Source organism: Pseudophryne corroboree, chromosome 4 (assembly GCF_028390025.1).
Source record: "Pseudophryne corroboree isolate aPseCor3 chromosome 4, aPseCor3.hap2, whole genome shotgun sequence".
Lineage (NCBI taxonomy): Eukaryota > Metazoa > Chordata > Amphibia > Anura > Myobatrachidae > Pseudophryne > Pseudophryne corroboree.
Window position 1 is genome coordinate 170,833,960 of NC_086447.1, and position 18,489 is coordinate 170,852,448.

Below are 18,489 nucleotides of genomic sequence, written 5' to 3' on the forward strand. Positions count from 1 at the left end.
TGTTTCAATCATAATGTGACAGTTTCTAATCTAAAACATGTCGGTCATTACTGTCTGCAACAGTTCTGAGCCGCCCAAATTATAACGGTCCCTATGTGCTCTCTATATTAACAATTATTATGTAATTAATTCTAGCACACTTGACCATTAAACATTGTTAAATTCCTGCATAATAGTACCCTGACAGTGACAATATTCTATATCATATATTCATTGTACGAGCATGTTAGGCACAGTAATCAGTGAGCGGGCTTTGCGGCCCCGCTCTGAAACGCCGACGTGCACGTTTCGCAAATGCTTTAACGAGGCAAACCCGATTGCCTAATCCGGGATGCTTTTAACAAGGCATCCCTCCTATCACATTAAGACTTCCTGTCATGCGTTTCACGGGACCGCTGTGCAGACTCCGGTGAGCCGCATGACGTTTACAGGCCATTCCCGTGGAACGCATACCTGTTTCTTTGATCATTTAGTAATCCCGTCGGGACATAAATTTAAATTGTGAATGACACTGCAATCTGTGGTTCGGTAATCACAGTCCCTATTAATATTCCCGGACCGAACTGTCATTACTATTGCTCTGGGACAGTACTTATGTTTATAATTCAAATGGGCACTATATTGTGCATTCGAAATTATGGCTATTCAGTGATTTTTCCTAAACTTTGTTGGGTATTACTGGTGAACGGATGTGTAATACGACTAACGTCTTGTGATTTCAAAACATTTTTTAAAAATTTTTTAAAATTTTTAACAATTCATTATTTCATTATTAATAAAAAATAATAAATGATAGACTCCTCAGAGACCTAATTTGGTGAGAGAAAATGATTAAAATAAGATGGTGAATATTGTGACTGTAGTGTTAAGTATATTGTGCAGAGGGGCTCATTTAATAGCCATTGGGAAGTGAAGGTGACATGTGTTAAAAAACAATCTGTGATGAATGAAGAAAATACTTGAAAATGAGTGAAAAAAATGTGAAAAAAATTTTGTGAAAAAAAGGGGGGGGAAAGGGGGAAAGTGTTGATGGAGAGAAGCAATTTGGTGATCCTGGTTGTATTAATAATTAATTAGGTGCAATGATACTCTATTCTTTATGACTCATTGATAAGTTTGCTAATGGTGAAAGTCTTCAGATCATCGAATTCTTCATTGATGTATCAGGGAACTTATACACCGATAGAGTATACGGGGATTAAAAATGGAGAAATTCTCAATAATATCTATAGAGCTCTCCTATGTGAGAAAATATTACAAACCACTGTTGCACTCTGTTCACTCAGAGTAGGTCTCAGGTTAATGCCTCATTGGGGCCATTCTGTGCACTTGAGATGGGATACGGTAGATCTGTAGGTTGGCCTCCTTAAGAGTAATTATTATACCACCTAAATAGTATTATTGGTGGAATCTTGGATGCGTGTTTGAATTATGCTCCAATGGATCCCTCCTACATAATGGGTATGAGGTAATCTGAAGTAATATGGATCTAAAATCCTATTATGATGATAAGTGATTGTTGTTTATTCCCCGTTATCTGTAAATAAGACAATGCCAGACTGAGTTGAATGAAACTGATGTACTGTGCTTAATTTATTATACCACCTTAAAGGTTGAAGCTAAGGTAATACAGATAGGTTAAAGTTATGTGAGAAATCACAAAAAGGGTAAATAACTGTTACCCTCATTCAGGCCTTTTGGGTGCAAGCTGTCCATTAAAAATATCATTTTGCACTCAAATCTGAGGAGATCTCCATCAATGTCACCTCCTCGAATACCTGTCTCAAAATGTTTCATGCCGAAAGCTCGAAGGCCCTTGGCTGTACCATTGTGGTGCTGTAAGAAATGATTGGCAACAGGGGTAAGGGATTTAAAATTGGCTTTGTCTTGCCTTGCGTTCCTTATAGTCCCCACATGTTCTAATAGTCTCACTTTCAGGGGCCTTATGGTTTTGCCAATATATGTCTTATTGCAAGGACAGGTTAATTGGTAGACTACACCTGTTGTGGTGCAATCTATATAGCTGTCAATATGCCATTTCTTGCCGTAAGCATCTTTATAGTCGATTTTAGGGACCATAAATTGGCAAGCTTTGCACTGTCTGCAGCAAAAGGAACCTTTCTTATGGTATATTGATTTTTTCTGAGATGTTAAATGGCTCCTTACTAGGATATCCTTTAGATTGCGTGTCCTTCTCCAACTACACTGCACTTTTTGTGGAAGTATGTTATTCAAATCATTGTCAGTTTTCAAAACCGGCCAGTGTCTTTGTAAAATGGTGTTAATCTCACGCCATCTATTATCGAAGGTGCTGATGAATCTCACAGGTTCTTCTTTGATGGTTCTTCCCTTTGGTACTAGTAACGATTCTCTAGTGTATGTTTTAACATCCCGTTTTGCAGTTTTAATTATCCGGTTACTATATCCCCTTTGTCTCAACCTTTCCGTCAATTGTTGTTCTCTCAAAGAGAATTTTGTTATATCGGAACAATTTCTCTTGGTCCGGAGGAATTCCCCTTTTGGAATACCTCTAATGGTGGTAGGCAAATGTGAGCTCGTTGAGTGCAAAATGCTGTTTGTTGCCGTTTTTTTCCTGTACATGTCTGTTGAGATTGAGCCGTCTTCCTCAATATTGATTGTGAGATCCAAAAAATTAATTGTTTTCTGGCTCATTTCGCCTGTGAGTTTCAAGTTGAGATCATTCCTATTAAGGATATTAATGAACTCATCCAAAAGAGCCTGATCCCCATCCCATAGGATGAGGATATCGTCGATGTATCTCAAATATAGTATGATGTGATTTGTATATTGTTCATAACTCTCTTGGAAGACCAGCTCCCGTTCCCACCACCCCAGGTAGAGGCCAGCATACGTGGGGGCACAAGCTGTCCCCATAGCTGTGCCTCTAACCTGGAGGTAGTATCGCTCATTACACGTGAAGTAATTTTTGGTAAGTACAAACTCCAACAATGAAAGAAGAAATGTATTAAATTCATGCTGTATGCTCATGTCCAAGAAAAACTTCACTGCTCTAATTCCATTCGTGTGGTTGATGCTTGTGTACAAGCTTTCAACATCATACGTCGCCAACCAAGTTCCTGATGGCACGTTGATATTCTGTAATCTCGTTAGGACATCCATTGTGTCTCTAACGTAGGCTGGTAAGGACAAGACAAAATGTCGTAAATACTGTTCCACTCATATGCTCGCTTTCTCGGACAGACTGCCCACACCGGAGACAATTGGTCTTCCTGGGGGAGTAGTCTCATTTTTATGTATTTTAGGGAGCAAATATAGCGTGGGGATCATTGGTTTATCGGTTTTCAGGAAATCAAAGTCCTTCCTAGAAATAGTTCCATTGGATACTGCTTGTGAGATCAAATTATTATATTGACTCTGAAAGTCCGAAGTTGGATTGAACATAAGGGGCTTATAGCATGTACGATCTTTCAATTGCTTATCTAGCTCTTTTATGTATGAAGCCCTGGACCATAGGACCACATTGCCCCCTTTATCGGATGGCTTTACGATAGTGTCTTGCCATTCCAAGATTTCTTTAAGAGCAGACCTCTCTCCCTTGGTGAGATTATCTTGTTCAAATTGGAGTGAGTCTTGTTGTTTGAAAAGAGTATTGAAATCTATGGAAACCAAATCGAGGAAAACTTTAACTGGAGGACAGATTTTGAAATCAGGGAAAAAGGTGGATTTCTTCTTGATTTTTGTCTCATCAAATGGTTGTAACTCATATTGATCTCTCTCATTGTCCGTATCCAATTCCTCTAGCATCCTTAAAATGGCTTGATCCTCTGTTGTTAAGGAAGCAGTAGCTGCAGAGTTGCTATCTGGGGTGGACTGCTCAAGGAGCGTGTCTTTGTTTTTGAAGAATTTCTTGAGAAGGATTTTCCGTGTGAAAAGGTGTAAGTCCTTCTCACATTCAAAACGGTCAGGTCTGTGGTTAGGGGAGAAGGAGAGTCCCTTTGTTAGAAGGGAAATTTGGTCGGTTGTGAGGACATGATCCGTTAAATTGATAATGCGTAGTTGGTCCTCCATTACTTGTGGTACCGTCTCTGTTCCCTCGGCTCTTCCCGCCAATCGCGTGTATTGCGTTTTCTTCTTTCTCCCCTTCCCCCGCCTGATCTTATATTGTCTCGCCCTATACCTTCGCGTATCTCCTTCGGAGTTCTCTCTAAAAAATTCCGGCTTCGTTCCCTATTAAACATGCTCAGATTGCCTTCCCCCTCAGATGAATCAACATCTGAGGTTGTATAGTGTGTAGTGCTGTTAGTTCTGTTACGTGGTTCATAAACTTTCCATCTATAGGCTCTATTCTGTGCAAAATCCGTTACATCCCTGTGCAGTTTTCTGCGCTTCCTTTCAATGATGGTTTTTTCAATGTCCTCAATTTCTTTCTTGTACTTATTGTATGTCAATTGAAAGTTCTCCAGTGTCTCAAATTGTTTGAGTTTACCACCCAAAACTGCAATTTCTTGTGTATATTGATTAAGGAGAATCTCATCGTGTTTTATTAAAATTTTGATTAACTCCATAGAGCACTGCGACAGGATGTTTTCCCATTCCTTTTGTAAATCACCATTAGCTAGTTCGAATGCAGGGAACACTTTTGGTCTTAATCCTCTTGGGGTCACCTTGTTCTTAATATAGCTGTCAAAGGTGGTTTTATTCCACCAGGTTTTGCTCTGCTTGATCAGAACCTGTTTTAGGGAATATAAGTCATCCGTCCAATCCCTATTTGCTGGATCATTGGATAGTATATCACCATCAAATACTGTGTTAATACTATTCCTCAAACGTTCTCGTGTGTCGTCCAGATCCTTGGTTAAATTAAATGTAGCCATGGTGTATGTGGATTATGCAATCGGGTTGAATATGAAATTTTTAATATTTTGAAAATTTATATGTTATTATCAATAATTAATTGAGATGTTAAATCTCTAATTTGAAGCTGTGCTAGAAGACAAGAAGGTTGAGAACCCAACCAGTTCAGCAGTACATATGGGAAAGTGTGGGAAAGGGGTGTCTTCTGCACCAGACAAAATTTATGAATTTATTCGTTAAGGAAATCCCCAAATTGTATTAATGTATACACAATTCTGCTTACATCCATAGGGGGTGCTGCCATAGACAATAACAATGGAGAACGAGAAAGGACAGAAAAAGGATTGTCTCTTCGTTGGCGCACATTGAAAGAGAAAATTTTTAATATAAAATATAACTTTTATTAGTATTTAATGAATAAAAAATTGCCTAGCAATTGAGAAACATATAAGTGAAAAAATTGTGTAAATAAATTGTGCACTGGGGTGATTAAATTTTGTGCTTGAAATTTTTTATTATTTTTGTTGAATAAAAGCTGATTCACTGTGCCGTAACAATTGCTCCACTCAATTTTATTTTGAATAAATGTCACTGACTCTATACGTATTTATTTATTAATTAATATTAAATAATTGGGTTATCTACTGTTCTTGGTACTCATTATGCATCAATATAAATTAGGACAACACATCTTACATGTATCATATAAGGGTGAATAATCTCAGTATGAAACAGACCTAAGGTAAGTATTGAAGTCAAAAATAATAGGACAAATTTAGTCCCCTATTGAACATCCAAATATCATGATATGAATCATTTATACTATGAGATGAAATTTTTGGCAGGAAAAGACATGTCATCAATGGTTCATATTTAATGGAATTCCATTGGCTCAAGACCCTGGTGTAAACCTTGTCAGTTAAATTTCCACATACAGTAAGATCATGTCTATTACATGGGTCTAGATGTAGCATGCATCATGACTCCATTGACAATGAACTTATAGGTAGTGTGTGATTGCAGGTTGTTATACACCTATTCGATCAGGTCTATTGTGTGCCACACTGCCTCCAATGGTTAATGATGATAATACACGCTGTGTGTGGTTAAAAGCTTCGCAGGCTTTATTAATTTGTTACCACACATAGCAATAAACCTGCCATATCCTGCCAATTATCACGTTGTGCTTTGGACTAGCAGTTCTTTGTAAGTATCATTAAAGAGGCACTAGGGTTTCTCCACTGGTAATAATGTGGGTGCCCCACGTTAAACTTAGTATGTCTGTTCCATACAATGAGACTGCCTGCCACCTAAGATTGTGCCGCAAATATGCACATCACTCAGAATAGGTGGATGTATGCACAGCACTTTACACAGTGATTCATATCATTGTACCTAGGTGCTAAATTTTATATGCACCATTGAGTGCTGCTTCTATATACTGCTTAATGCATATGCGTGCAATATAACACTCATTTATTACTGCCTGCGGCTGATAATAACCATATACCGCCTCAGTGCTTATGCATGCAATATAACAGAGATGTTCCTTTATTACTGCCTGCGGCTGGTATAAATAACATATCGTATCCACCTTTTTCCCTGATTTCAAAATCTGTCCTCCAGTTAAAGTTTTCCTTGATTTGGTTTCCATAGATTTCAATACTCTTTTCAAACAACAAGACTCACTCCAATTTGAACAAGATAATCTCACCAAGGGAGAGAGGTCTGCTCTTAAAGAAATCTTGGAATGGCAAGACACTATCGTAAAGCCATCCGATAAAGGGGGCAATGTGGTCCTATGGTCCAGGGCTTCATACATAAAAGAGCTAGATAAGCAATTGAAAGATCGTACATGCTATAAGCCCCTTATGTTCAATCCAACTTCGGACTTTCAGAGTCAATATAATAATTTGATCTCACAAGCAGTATCCAATGGAACTATTTCTAGGAAGGACTTTGATTTCCTGAAAACCGATAAACCAATGATCCCCACGCTATATTTGCTCCCTAAAATACATAAAAATGAGACTACTCCCCCAGGAAGACCAATTGTCTCCGGTGTGGGCAGTCTGTCCGAGAAAGCGAGCATATACGTGGACCAGTACTTACGACATTTTGTCTTGTCCTTACCAGCCTACATTAGAGACACAATGGATGTCCTAACGAGATTACAGAATATCAACGTGCCATCAGGAACTTGGTTGGCGACGTATGATGTTGAAAGCTTGTACACAAGCATCAACCACACGAATGGAATTAGAGCAGTGAAGTTTTTCTTGGACATGAGCATACAGCATGAATTTAATACATTTCTTCTTTCATTGTTGGAGTTTGTACTTACCAAAAATTACTTCACGTGTAATGAGCGGTACTACCTCCAGGTTAGAGGCACAGCTACGGGGACAGCTTGTGCCCCCACGTATGCTGGCCTCTACCTGGGGTGGTGGGAACGGGAGCTGGTCTTCCAAGAGAGTTATGAACAATATACAAATCACATCATACTATATTTGAGATACATCGACGATATCCTCATCCTATGGGATGGGGATCAGGCTCTTTTGGATGAGTTCATTAATATCCTTAATAGGAATGATCTCAACTTGAAACTCACAGGCGAAATGAGCCAGAAAACAATTAATTTTTTGGATCTCACAATCAATATTGAGGAAGACGGCTCAATCTCAACAGACATGTACAGGAAAAAAACGGCAACAAACAGCATTTTGCACTCAACGAGCTCACATTTGCCTACCACCATTAGAGGTATTCCAAAAGGGGAATTCCTCCGGACCAAGAGAAATTGTTCCGATATAACAAAATTCTCTTTGAGAGAACAACAATTGACGGAAAGGTTGAGACAAAGGGGATATAGTAACCGGATAATTAAAACTGCAAAACGGGATGTTAAAACATACACTAGAGAATCGTTACTAGTACCAAAGGGAAGAACCATCAAAGAAGAACCTGTGAGATTCATCAGCACCTTCAATAATAGATGGCGTGAGATTAACACCATTTTACAAAGACACTGGCCGGTTTTGAAAACTGACAATGATTTGAATAACATACTTCCACAAAAAGTGCAGTGTAGTTGGAGAAGGACACGCAATCTAAAGGATATCCTAGTAAGGAGCCATTTAACATCTCAGAAAAAATCAATATACCATAAGAAAGGTTCCTTTTGCTGCAGACAGTGCAAAGCTTGCCAATTTATGGTCCCTAAAATCGACTATAAAGATGCTTACGGCAAGAAATGGCATATTGACAGCTATATAGATTGCACCACAACAGGTGTAGTCTACCAATTAACCTGTCCTTGCAATAAGACATATATTGGCAAAACCATAAGGCCCCTGAAAGTGAGACTATTAGAACATGTGGGGACTATAAGGAACGCAAGGCAAGACAAAGCCAATTTTAAATCCCTTACCCATGTTGCCAATCATTTCTTACAGCACCACAATGGTACAGCCAAGGGCCTTCGAGCTTTCGGCATGAAACATTTTGAGACAGGTATTCGAGGAGGTGACATTGATGGAGATCTCCTCAGATTTGAGTGCAAAATGATATTTTTAATGGACAGCTTGCACCCAAAAGGCCTGAATGAGGGTAACAGTTATTTACCCTTTTTGTGATTTCTCACATAACTTTAACCTATCTGTATTACCTTAGCTTCAACCTTTAAGGTGGTATAATAAATTAAGCACAGTACATCAGTTTCATTCAACTCAGTCTGGCATTGTCTTATTTACAGATAACGGGGAATAAACAACAATCACTTATCATCATAATAGGATTTTAGATCCATATTACTTCAGATTACCTCATACCCATTATGTAGGAGGGATCCATTGGAGCATAATTCAAACACGCATCCAAGATTCCACCAATAATACTATTTAGGTGGTATAATAATTACTCTTAAGGAGGCCAACCTACAGATCTACCGTATCCCATCTCAAGTGCACAGAATGGCCCCAATGAGGCATTAACCTGAGACCTACTCTGAGTGAACAGAGTGCAACAGTGGTTTGTAATATTTTCTCACATAGGAGAGCTCTATAGATATTATTGAGAATTTCTCAATTTTTAATCCCCGTATACTCTATCGGTGTATAAGTTCCCTGATACATCAATGAAGAATTCGATGATCTGAAGACTTTCACCATTAGCAAACTTATCAATGAGTCATAAAGAATAGAGTATCATTGCACCTAATTAATTATTAATACAACCAGGATCACCAAATTGCTTCTCTCCATCAACACTTTCCCCCTTTCCCCCCCCCCTTTTTTTCACAAAATTTTTTTCACATTTTTTTCACTCATTTTCAAGTATTTTCTTCATTCATCACAGATTGTTTTTTAACACATGTCACCTTCACTTCCCAATGGCTATTAAATGAGCCCCTCTGCACAATATACTTAACACTACAGTCACAATATTCACCATCTTATTTTAATCATTTTCTCTCACCAAATTAGGTCTCTGAGGAGTCTATCATTTATTATTTTTTATTAATAATGAAATAATGAATTGTTAAAAATTAAAAAAAAATTAAAAAAATGTTTTTAAATCACAAGACGTTAGTCGTATTACACATCCGTTCACCAGTAATACCCAATAAAGTTTAGGAAAAATCACTGAATAGCCATAATTTCGAATGCACAATATAGTGCCCATTTGAATTATAAATATAAGTACAGTCCCAGAGCAATAGTAATGACAGTTCGGTCCGGGAATATTAATAGGGACTGTGATTACCGAACCACAGATTGCAGTGTCATTCACAATTTAAATTTATGTCCCGACGGGATTACTAAATGATCAAAGAAACAGGTATGCGTTCCACGGGAATGAGCCTGTAAACGTCATGCGGCTCACCGGAGTCTGCACAGCGGTCCCGTGAAATGCATGACAGGAAGTCTTAATGTGATAGGAGGGATGCCTTGTTAAAAGCATCCCGGATTAGGCAATCGGGTTTGCCTCGTTAAAGCATTTGCGAAACGTGCACGTCGGCGTTTCAGAGCGGGGCCGCAAAGCCCGCTCACTGATTACTGTGCCTAACATGCTCGTACAATGAATATATGATATAGAATATTGTCACTGTCAGGGTACTATTATGCAGGAATTTAACAATGTTTAATGGTCAAGTGTGCTAGAATTAATTACATAATAATTGTTAATATAGAGAGCACATAGGGACCGTTATAATTTGGGCGGCTCAGAACTGTTGCAGACAGTAATGACCGACATGTTTTAGATTAGAAACTGTCACATTATGATTGAAACAATTAACTGACAATTGATGAAACATGATGTTTTTTTAACATTACAACATATATGGAGGGTTGCTATTGAATTACTAGCCGCAGGCAGTAAAGGAATATCTCTGTTATACTGCATGCATATGCACTGAGGAGGTATATGGTTATTACCAGCCGCAGGCAGTAATAAAGGAACATCTCTGTTATATTGCATGCATAAGTACTGAGGCGGTATATGGTTATTATCAGCCGCAGGCAGTAATAAATGAGTGTTATATTGCACGCATATGCATTAAGCAGTATATAGAAGCAGCACTCAATGGTGCATATAAAATTTAGCACCTAGGTACAATGATATGAATTACTGTGTAAAGTGCTGTGCATACATCCACCTATTCTGAGTGATGTGCATATTTGCGGTACAATCTTAGGTGGCAGGCAGTCTCATTGTATGGAACAGATATACTAAGTTTAACGTGGGGCACCCACATTATTACCAGTGGAGAAACCCTAGTGCCTCTTTAATGATACTTACAAAGAACTGCTAGTCCAAAGCACAACATGATAATTGGCAGGATATGGCAGGTTTACTGCTATGTGTGGTAACAAATTAATAAAGCCTGCAAAGCTTTTAACCACACACAAGCGTGTATTATCATCATTAACTATTGGAGGCAGTGTGAATGTGGCGAGCAGCCAGTGAATACTCATAACATCAGCCCTAGCATATCAATATTTTTATACGATATGTTATTTATACCAGCCGCAGGCAGTAATAAAGGAACATCTCTGTTATATTGCATGCATAAGCACTGAGGCGGTATATGGTTATTATCAGCCGCAGGCAGTAATAAATGAGTGTTATATTGCACGCATATGCATTAAGCAGTATATAGAAGCAGCACTCAATGGTGCATATAAAATTTAGCACCTAGGTACAATGATATGAATCACTGTGTAAAGTGCTGTGCATACATCCACCTATTCTGAGTGATGTGCATATTTGCGGCACAATCTTAGGTGGCAGGCAGTCTCATTGTATGGAACAGACATACTAAGTTTAACGTGGGGCACCCACATTATTACCAGTGGAGAAACCCTAGTGCCTCTTTAATGATACTTACAAAGAACTGCTAGTCCAAAGCACAACGTGATAATTGGCAGGATATGGCAGGTTTATTGCTATGTGTGGTAACAAATTAATAAAGCCTGCAAAGCTTTTAACCACACACAGCGTGTATTATCATCATTAACCATTGGAGGCAGTGTGGCACACAATAGACCTGATCGAATAGGTGTATAACAACCTGCAATCACACACTACCTATAAGTTCATTGTCAATGGAGTCATGATGCATGCTACATCTAGACCCATGTAATAGACATGATCTTACTGTATGTGGAAATTTAACTGACAAGGTTTACACCAGGGTCTTGAGCCAATGGAATTCCATTAAATATGAACCATTGATGACATGTCTTTTCCTGCCAAAAATTTCATCTCATAGTATAAATGATTCATATCATGATATTTGGATGTTCAATAGGGGACTAAATTTGTCCTATTATTTTTGACTTCAATACTTACCTTAGGTCTGTTTCATACTGAGATTATTCACCCTTATATGATACATGTAAGATGTGTTGTCCTAATTTATATTGATGCATAATGAGTACCAAGAACAGTAGATAACCCAATTATTTAATATTAATTAATAAATAAATACGTATAGAGTCAGTGACATTTATTCAAAATAAAATTGAGTGGAGCAATTGTTACGGCACAGTGAATCAGCTTTTATTCAACAAAAATAATAAAAAATTTCAAGCACAAAATTTAATCACCCCAGTGCACAATTTATTTACACAATTTTTTCACTTATATGTTTCTCAATTGCTAGGCAATTTTTTATTCATTAAATACTAATAAAAGTTATATTTTATATTAAAAATTTTCTCTTTCAAAGTGCGCCAACGAAGAGACAATCCTTTTTCTGTCCTTTCTCGTTCTCCATTGTTATTGTCTATGGCAGCACCCCCTATGGATGTAAGCAGAATTGTGTATACATTAATACAATTTGGGGATTTCCTTAACGAATAAATTCATAAATTTTGTCTGGTGCAGAAGACACCCTTTTCCCACACTTTCCCATATGTACTGCTGAACAGGTTGGGTTCTCAACCTTCTTGTCTTCTAGCACAGCTTCAAATTAGAGATTTAACATCTCAATTAATTATTGATAATAACATATAAATTTTCAAAATATTAAAAATGTCATATTCAACCCGATTGCAAAATCCACATACACCATGGCTACATTTAATTTAACCAAGGATCTGGACGACACACGAGAACGTTTGAGGAATAGTATTAACACAGTATTTGATGGTGATATACTATCCAATGATCCAGCAAATAGGGATTGGACGGATGACTTATATTCCCTAAAACAGGTTCTGATCAAGCAGAGCAAAACCTGGTGGAATAAAACCACCTTTGACAGCTATATTAAGAACAAGGTGACCCCAAGAGGATTAAGACCAAAAGTGTTCCCTGCATTCGAACTAGCTAATGGTGATTTACAAAAGGAATGGGAAAACATCCTGTCGCAGTGCTCTATGGAGTTAATCAAAATTTTAATAAAACACGATGAGATTCTCCTTAATCAATATACACAAGAAATTGCAGTTTTGGGTGGTAAACTCAAACAATTTGAGACACTGGAGAAATTTCAATTGACATACAATAAGTACAAGAAAGAAATTGAGGACATTGAAAAAACCATCATTGAAAGGAAGCGCAGAAAACTGCACAGGGATGTAACGGATTTTGCACAGAATAGAGCCTATAGATGGAAAGTTTATGAACCACGTAACAGAACTAACAGCACTACACACTATACAACCTCAGATGTTGATTCATCTGAGGGGGAAGGCAATCTGAGCATGTTTAATAGGGAACGAAGCCGGAATTTTTTAGAGAGAACTCAGAAGGAGATACGCGAAGGTATAGGGCGAGACAATATAAGATCAGGTGGGGGAAGGGGAGAAAGAAGAAAACGCAATACACGCTATTGGCGGGAAGAGCCGAGGGAACAGAGACGGTACCACAAGTAATGGAGGACCAACTACGCATTATCAATTTAACGGATCATGTCCTCACAACCGACCAAATTTCCCTTCTAACAAAGGGACTCTCCTTCTCCCCTAACCACAGACCTGACCGTTTTGAATGTGAGAAGGACTTACACCTTTTCACACGGAAAATCCTTCTCAAGAAATTCTTCAAAAACAAAGACACGCTCCTTGAGCAGTCCACCCCAGATAGCAACTCTGCAGCTACTGCTTCCTTAACAACAGAGGATCAAGCCATTTTAAGGATGCTAGAGGAATTGGATACGGACAATGAGAGAGATCAATATGAGTTACAACCATTTGATGAGACAAAAATCAAGAAGAAATCCACCTTTTTCCCTGATTTCAAAATCTGTCCTCCAGTTAAAGTTTTCCTCGATTTGGTTTCCATAGATTTCAATACTCTTTTCAAACAACAAGACTCACTCCAATTTGAACAAGATAATCTCACCAAGGGAGAGAGGTCTGCTCTTAAAGAAATCTTGGAATGGCAAGACACTATCGTAAAGCCATCCGATAAAGGGGGCAATGTGGTCCTATGGTCCAGGGCTTCATACATAAAAGAGCTAGATAAGGATTGAACATAAGGGGTTATAAGCCCCTTATGTTCAATCCAACTTCGGACTTTCAGAGTCAATATAATAATTTGATCTCACAAGCAGTATCCAATGGAACTATTTCTAGGAAGGACTTTGATTTCCTGAAAACCGATAAACCAATGATCCCCACGCTATATTTGCTCCCTAAAATACATAAAAATGAGACTACTCCCCCAGGAAGACCAATTGTCTCCGGTGTGGGCAGTCTGTCCGAGAAAGCGAGCATATACGTGGACCAGTACTTACGACATTTTGTCTTGTCCTTACCAGCCTACGTTAGAGACACAATGGATGTCCTAACGAGATTACAGAATATCAACGTGCCATCAGGAACTTGGTTGGCGACGTATGATGTTGAAAGCTTGTACACAAGCATCAACCACACAAATGGAATTAGAGCAGTGAAGTTTTTCTTGGACATGAGCATACAGCATGAATTTAATACATTTCTTCTTTCATTGTTGGAGTTTGTACTTACCAAAAATTACTTCACGTGTAATGAGCGGTACTACCTCCAGGTTAGAGGCACAGCTACGGGGACAGCTTGTGCCCCCACGTATGCTGGCCTCTACCTGGGGTGGTGGGAACGGGAGCTGGTCTTCCAAGAGAGTTATGAACAATATACAAATCACATCATACTATATTTGAGATACATCGACGATATCCTCATCCTATGGGATGGGGATCAGGCTCTTTTGGATGAGTTCATTAATATCCTTAATAGGAATGATCTCAACTTGAAACTCACAGGCGAAATGAGCCAGAAAACAATTAATTTTTTGGATCTCACAATCAATATTGAGGAAGACGGCTCAATCTCAACAGACATGTACAGGAAAAAAACGGCAACAAACAGCATTTTGCACTCAACGAGCTCACATTTGCCTACCACCATTAGAGGTATTCCAAAAGGGGAATTCCTCCGGACCAAGAGAAATTGTTCCGATATAACAAAATTCTCTTTGAGAGAACAACAATTGACGGAAAGGTTGAGACAAAGGGGATATAGTAACCGGATAATTAAAACTGCAAAACGGGATGTTAAAACATACACTAGAGAATCGTTACTAGTACCAAAGGGAAGAACCATCAAAGAAGAACCTGTGAGATTCATCAGCACCTTCAATAATAGATGGCGTGAGATTAACACCATTTTACAAAGACACTGGCCGGTTTTGAAAACTGACAATGATTTGAATAACATACTTCCACAAAAAGTGCAGTGTAGTTGGAGAAGGACACGCAATCTAAAGGATATCCTAGTAAGGAGCCATTTAACATCTCAGAAAAAATCAATATACCATAAGAAAGGTTCCTTTTGCTGCAGACAGTGCAAAGCTTGCCAATTTATGGTCCCTAAAATCGACTATAAAGATGCTTACGGCAAGAAATGGCATATTGACAGCTATATAGATTGCACCACAACAGGTGTAGTCTACCAATTAACCTGTCCTTGCAATAAGACATATATTGGCAAAACCATAAGGCCCCTGAAAGTGAGACTATTAGAACATGTGGGGACTATAAGGAACGCAAGGCAAGACAAAGCCAATTTTAAATCCCTTACCCATGTTGCCAATCATTTCTTACAGCACCACAATGGTACAGCCAAGGGCCTTCGAGCTTTCGGCATGAAACATTTTGAGACAGGTATTCGAGGAGGTGACATTGATGGAGATCTCCTCAGATTTGAGTGCAAAATGATATTTTTAATGGACAGCTTGCACCCAAAAGGCCTGAATGAGGGTAACAGTTATTTACCCTTTTTGTGATTTCTCACATAACTTTAACCTATCTGTATTACCTTAGCTTCAACCTTTAAGGTGGTATAATAAATTAAGCACAGTACATCAGTTTCATTCAACTCAGTCTGGCATTGTCTTATTTACAGATAACGGGGAATAAACAACAATCACTTATCATCATAATAGGATTTTAGATCCATATTACTTCAGATTACCTCATACCCATTATGTAGGAGGGATCCATTGGAGCATAATTCAAACACGCATCCAAGATTCCACCAATAATACTATTTAGGTGGTATAATAATTACTCTTAAGGAGGCCAACCTACAGATCTATCGTATCCCATCTCAAGTGCACAGAATGGCCCCAATGAGGCATTAACCTGAGACCTACTCTGAGTGAACAGAGTGCAACAGTGGTTTGTAATATTTTCTCACATAGGAGAGCTCTATAGATATTATTGAGAATTTCTCAATTTTTAATCCCCGTATACTCTATCGGTGTATAAGTTCCCTGATACATCAATGAAGAATTCGATGATCTGAAGACTTTCACCATTAGCAAACTTATCAATGAGTCATAAAGAATAGAGTATCATTGCACCTAATTAATTATTAATACAACCAGGATCACCAAATTGCTTCTCTCCATCAACACTTTCCCCCTTTCCCCCCCCCTTTTTTTCACAAAATTTTTTTCACATTTTTTTCACTCATTTTCAAGTATTTTCTTCATTCATCACAGATTGTTTTTTAACACATGTCACCTTCACTTCCCAATGGCTATTAAATGAGCCCCTCTGCACAATATACTTAACACTACAGTCACAATATTCACCATCTTATTTTAATCATTTTCTCTCACCAAATTAGGTCTCTGAGGAGTCTATCATTTATTATTTTTTATTAATAATGAAATAATGAATTGTTAAAAATTAAAAAAAAATTAAAAAAATGTTTTTAAATCACAAGACGTTAGTCGTATTACACATCCGTTCACCAGTAATACCCAATAAAGTTTAGGAAAAATCACTGAATAGCCATAATTTCGAATGCACAATATAGTGCCCATTTGAATTATAAATATAAGTACAGTCCCAGAGCAATAGTAATGACAGTTCGGTCCGGGAATATTAATAGGGACTGTGATTACCGAACCACAGATTGCAGTGTCATTCACAATTTAAATTTATGTCCCGACGGGATTACTAAATGATCAAAGAAACAGGTATGCGTTCCACGGGAATGAGCCTGTAAACGTCATGCGGCTCACCGGAGTCTGCACAGCGGTCCCGTGAAATGCATGACAGGAAGTCTTAATGTGATAGGAGGGATGCCTTGTTAAAAGCATCCCGGATTAGGCAATCGGGTTTGCCTCGTTAAAGCATTTGCGAAACGTGCACGTCGGCGTTTCAGAGCGGGGCCGCAAAGCCCGCTCACTGATTACTGTGCCTAACATGCTCGTACAATGAATATATGATATAGAATATTGTCACTGTCAGGGTACTATTATGCAGGAATTTAACAATGTTTAATGGTCAAGTGTGCTAGAATTAATTACATAATAATTGTTAATATAGAGAGCACATAGGGACCGTTATAATTTGGGCGGCTCAGAACTGTTGCAGACAGTAATGACCGACATGTTTTAGATTAGAAACTGTCACATTATGATTGAAACAATTAACTGACAATTGATGAAACATGATGTTTTTTTAACATTACAACATATATGGAGGGTTGCTATTGAATTACTAGCCGCAGGCAGTAAAGGAATATCTCTGTTATACTGCATGCATATGCACTGAGGAGGTATATGGTTATTACCAGCCGCAGGCAGTAATAAAGGAACATCTCTGTTATATTGCATGCATAAGTACTGAGGCGGTATATGGTTATTATCAGCCGCAGGCAGTAATAAATGAGTGTTATATTGCACGCATATGCATTAAGCAGTATATAGAAGCAGCACTCAATGGTGCATATAAAATTTAGCACCTAGGTACAATGATATGAATTACTGTGTAAAGTGCTGTGCATACATCCACCTATTCTGAGTGATGTGCATATTTGCGGTACAATCTTAGGTGGCAGGCAGTCTCATTGTATGGAACAGATATACTAAGTTTAACGTGGGGCACCCACATTATTACCAGTGGAGAAACCCTAGTGCCTCTTTAATGATACTTACAAAGAACTGCTAGTCCAAAGCACAACATGATAATTGGCAGGATATGGCAGGTTTACTGCTATGTGTGGTAACAAATTAATAAAGCCTGCGAAGCTTTTAACCACACACAAGCGTGTATTATCATCATTAACTATTGGAGGCAGTGTGAATGTGGCGAGCAGCCAGTGAATACTCATAACATCAGCCCTAGCATATCAATATTTTTATACGATATGTTATTTATACCAGCCGCAGGCAGTAATAAAGGAACATCTCTGTTATATTGCATGCATAAGCACTGAGGCGGTATATGGTTATTATCAGCCGCAGGCAGTAATAAATGAGTGTTATATTGCACGCATATGCATTAAGCAGTATATAGAAGCAGCACTCAATGGTGCATATAAAATTTAGCACCTAGGTACAATGATATGAATCACTGTGTAAAGTGCTGTGCATACATCCACCTATTCTGAGTGATGTGCATATTTGCGGCACAATCTTAGGTGGCAGGCAGTCTCATTGTATGGAACAGACATACTAAGTTTAACGTGGGGCACCCACATTATTACCAGTGGAGAAACCCTAGTGCCTCTTTAATGATACTTACAAAGAACTGCTAGTCCAAAGCACAACGTGATAATTGGCAGGATATGGCAGGTTTATTGCTATGTGTGGTAACAAATTAATAAAGCCTGCAAAGCTTTTAACCACACACAGCGTGTATTATCA